Here is a 5,016-nt window from a genome sequence, read left to right as displayed (position 1 = left end):
TGGACTGGAGTTTTTGTTAATCAGTGTGCTGTCTTCTCAGAAATGGGAAATGATTTTATCAAAGTGTGACAAATTACAAGTAAATAAACTGGTGTTCAGGTGAGGTCCAGGAGACTGACAGTCACTGTGTGTCTATAAAAGTGCAGTGTGCTGTTCATGTAAAAGGATTTCCACGAATCAGGATGAAAGCAGTCCTCAAACCTACGTAGACATTGTCATCCCATGCTCTTTCATCTTGGAGGAGATGGTCACAGGCACGGAACTAAAAATAGTCACATGTAAGAGCGCGTGCTCTCGAGAGGGGATCAAAGGCTGAGGTACTGTTTAGGCATGCAAACAACCAGAAGTGTCAGAGCAGGAAGAGTGTGGTTGTACCAGTTACTGCTCCGATAAAATCTGCTGCTTTAGCTTCAGCCAAATTTGTGATAGGAACAGAGATGGGGTGCGGAGGCTCGGGGAAAGAGACGTGTAAGGCAGTTCCCATTGCCTAACCTTGTGTGCCTAACACAGGTGCCTAAATGAAGAAGGCAATTTTTTCTGGGCTGTTGAAAAATTAAGTACAGAGGATGTTATTTCAGAAAGTAATTCAGAGTCCACAATATGGCTTCTGCTCTGAAGCACCTCTGGAGGAGCCGGACACCCTCAGTGGTTTTGTGGGAATCTTGGGTGAAGTGCCTGCCCTGAGCCCCTGGGCTGGTGTTAAACACAGCCACTACAAAGGCAATTTTGTACCCAAACTGACAATGTTCTTTCCTTGGGAAACTTCCTTTTTCCCTCAGGCTTCTCTTTCTGCTCTTTGTATGACACACAGACCTCGTGTGTGGAGGCTGAATCATTTGTATGAAGGACAGAGTTGATCTTAGCACTTTTAACCAAGTTAGAGACTCTCCTCTATGTTCCTGCCTAGACATGTGAGGTTATATCTCTAATCAGGGTTAACTTTTATAAAAGCCCCTGGCAAAATCATAACTCATGTTGTTTAGATCAATAACATCTCTGAAAAACAGAGCAAGTTCATTGCCAAACCAAGAGCAATAACCATATCTGATATAATAAGACAGCAGTATTTACTAGGAAAGGAAGATATGTAAAATTTGGCTTTTCATTAAAACAGATTGCTTTTTTTAACTTAAAAAAGAATTTTTAAAATTTATTGTTAGAAATACAGTTTTCAATTTAATTGCTGAAAATTTTGCATCCAGGGCCTAGCTTTGGAAGTTCTTTACAGCTGACTTGCAGCACTATTAACACTTCTCATGTTTCTCTGTTGCACTTGTCTTGTTTAATACCAGACAAGGAGCCGTGTGGGTGACAGCTCTATACCAACAAATCCTAACAGGCAGATGCTATGATTTGATCCTGATATTCACTGTATGTTTTACTTAGTGCTGCAACCAGGAATTAAAAATATGAGCATGTGCTTTTTTACTGTATATTTGTCCATAAAAAAGTCTGACCTGGTGTAACATAATAGTAATAGGAAGCTATTTTTAGACCAAATGAAGCAGGGGAACAATGACAATAATATGGTTCATGGTACAAGAAAGCTGACATTGGCTGACATTCATCACCAGATCTTGCATCAGCATCCACCATCCCTAAATAAAGCAGTAAGAAGAAACTTCCTCCTCGTGTTAAGCGGCCCTCTATAGAGAGGAGATCCAGTTCAGCTGATAGTGTCAGCAGGAAGCGTGTGCAGTGTTTGCAGTCCGGGTGGCAGTGTAAATACTCACTCCTTGAGGCAGCTGGCCAGGGGCACCTCCTGTGCCTGAGCCTGGCCGAGGTGCCAGGGGGCAATCCCAGAGCCAGGGAAATCCAAGGAAGAGCAGAGAGCTCTCACGAGCAGCCTTGGGAGTGACCAGGAATGCTGGGGACAGGGACCAAGGGACACTCTGCAGAGCAGGGCACTGCTCACAGGGCCCAGCCCAGGGGCTGCTCTGGCTCTCACACAGCGCTGGGCACTGCCCCACAGCTGAAACCACTTTTCCTTCCTTATGAAGTTCATCAAGGACAAATCTATGCTCTTGCACCTGGGAAAACATCCAGGGTGAGCTTCCTTCACTTATCCAGCAACTGATACCCCATAGGAAGCTGGGTTTGAATTTGGAAGTGGAGGTGGTGAACACAAGAACTGTGAGCTGGCTAAAGTTCTGTTCCAAAGAGAGTGGCAAGGCTGGAGAAATGTTGCTAGTGGCGTTTCTCTGGGTCTATTTAATATATTTACCAGTGTGGTGAGGAGAAATTCCTGGGTAAGGCACATTGGGAGGCACTGCCAATGTTGAGGAAGACTGAGTTGATGTTCAAAAAGGATTAGGCTAACTTTTTTACCAGCTTGCTGGTGATGTCATATAAATAAGTCTCATACTGTCCAAACCAGATACTCTGGGTTCAACAATAACCTCACCTGTTACCTGGGGCTTTGTGAACTGGAAGTAGCATGGGTGGGAACAAACCTGAGTGCACTTATCAGTAGAAGGATGAATGTGATAAAACATTGGAATATAATTGAGGTAGAAAACATAATGCAGTCCTGGAAGGTGAGAGGTTTTTAACAATCTGAAGGAAACACTGGTATTGGTACCATCTTACAAGGAGTGTTAATTTCTCTAGAATATTTCTACAGTTGGGTGTAGCTATTTTCAGAAAAATTAACCTAAATGTGAGAGGTGTAAAGCAGAGCTATATGATAAGCAAGGGAATGGAGCTTCGTCTTTTGAAGGGAAATTAGAAATGCCTCGTGTACCCAACCAAATGGAGGTTTCTAGGGTGATGAATCATTAAACACACTGGAAGCAAATACTGGTGAGTGGAAAGGTTCAGTGTCCATGATCACTGTAGCCTCTCTGCTGAGATCACTAACAAAGCTGAGCTGCCATTTGTTGCCTGTTCAGTGGCTTTCTTTGTGATGTGCATGGTGGGCTGGCGTTAATTCCAAAAGTGCACAAAAGTTTTGCATGTGACAGTGGCAGGAGGATGGCCAGTAAGGCTGTGCTTTTATTAGTGCTGCTCAAACTACTCAGCACCCTCAAAAACCAATGCCATTTTTCAAATCTTGCCTGCAGATTACTTACGAGAGAGATTTCTTTAGCTGAGAGGAGCTTCCTCCTGGTCGGTGTGTCTGAGCTGGGCTGTGGTGGTGTCAGTCCCTAGCCCTGCCTGTGAGCCTGAGCTCAGTGAGCTGAGCTGGCTTTGGCTCGGGAGGGCTCCGTGGGTGCGGAGTGTGCTGACTTCACAGCCCCGAGGGTGTCACTTATTAGCTGCTATGAATAGTTACAGGCAAACACCGAATAGAAAAATCAAATGTCTGCTTAAACCACCACTGCATGGGGAGGCAAAGAGCTTGAGCTCAGCTGAGGGGCTTTCTGTTCAAAGGCAAGGGCAGCAGCGTTGGGCATCACCCCGGTAGGGGATGCTTTAGGATTTGGGAGCTGGGAGAGCCCACAGAGGCAAGTTCATCCCTGGTGCAATTCCAGAACTGTCATGGTAAGTGAGCTTTTTATGTTTATTTCCCACTGTTTAGGTTATCTAATCTGAGTGATCTGTGTTTTGCAGTCCTTACTGTAACTGTGGGATTCATGAGAACCATGTCAGTGCTACTGCCAGTATAATCACAGCTCTTTTAAAAGATAAAACACAAAGCAATGCTAATTTTGCAAAATGAAGTGTTCAAGGTTAAGAAATCATGTACAGTAAAAACTACATGTGGACATAGATGGTGCCTCCAGTCTGCAAGTTCAGGAAAGTGTCCTGCTCATCCTGTGTTTTGGGGCTATTTGGCATAAATGTTACAACCTTGGGGCCTTGATTACAGATTTATGAGCTAAGACAGGCCTGAGGACAGAGGTCACATTTTCAGGTTTTAACTTACTTCCAGTTTTGTAAGGCAAACTTCTGTTTAATATTTCTGTGGTATTAATAAGGTGTTTCAGATATTAAACTGTTCCAAATTAAGGTTGATCTAATTAAAAGGAAGCACATATAAATACAGAAGCAATATAAGGTGAAAGTTAAGATTAACACAGGACTGGGTGTCTCACCGCCTTTGAAAATCTCATCTTGGTTTTTTATACTAATTAGGCCATGCACAGAAATGTTCAACTAGGTCTGTCAATGCTCTTAGGAGATCTTCTAACCTGAGCTACTCCTAGCAATATTTTTTTGCACTTCTTAAACTGTATAAAGGCAGGCAGGGGTAGAAATATAAAGCTGTGACTGTCCCAGACAAACACCAGAGATTCTCATTACGAGTTACAAGCTGTCCTGAAGCTCCCTTGGCCCAAGTATAATCTTTGTCTCAGCCCTTGGTACTCACCCACACCAGCTTCATGGTGATTCAAAGCCATCAGAAAGCACTTGTAACTATCACTGGTCCCCTTAGCAGGGAGGACAACCTGTTCTCCCTCCAAATTTGGCACCTGGCCTCAGCCTGATCCTGCAGAGCCTGACTCCTGGCTGTGGCAGCCCCTGAGCCTTGCCCAGAGGGAATGAGGAGCCTGATGGATGTGCTGCTGCAGGATGTCAGAGTGTGCTAATAAAGCAACAGATCCATTACAGCATTTAGCCATTTTGCAAGATCCAATTACAGGAACTTTGTGAAGTATAAAATAGTTTGATTTTACCCTGTGCTTAGCCCGTAAGAGATGATGTCTCTAAAAGATGCTCTCATCCCATCATTATTTCTGTGTGCTGATCCATCTGTGTTCAGATTTGTTTAGAACTAGGATTTGATTCTGCCCTATTGATTATCAGATTTTGTAAATCTGTTTGACAATTGTTATGGGTAAAGATGAAGAATCCCTGGGTATTCTGCTTGCAGGGTGTGACATGTAAAGTAGAAGTTTTTCTTGCAGATCAGAAGGAAGGACTGACGTAGGATTTGTTGTCTAAAATTACATTGTATCTGTTATGTGGGAATTCAGACAGTGATTGTGATAGTTCCTTTTGTCCTTTAAAAATGAGAATTTGTGACTCAAAAGGTGCTATGCTGTCAGTCAGAAAATTTTTCCATTATACTGG

Source organism: Passer montanus, unplaced genomic scaffold (assembly GCF_014805655.1).
Source record: "Passer montanus isolate IOZ18808 unplaced genomic scaffold, ASM1480565v1 scaffold29, whole genome shotgun sequence".
Taxonomy (NCBI): domain Eukaryota; kingdom Metazoa; phylum Chordata; class Aves; order Passeriformes; family Passeridae; genus Passer; species Passer montanus.
Note: the sequence above shows the minus strand (reverse complement) of the source record.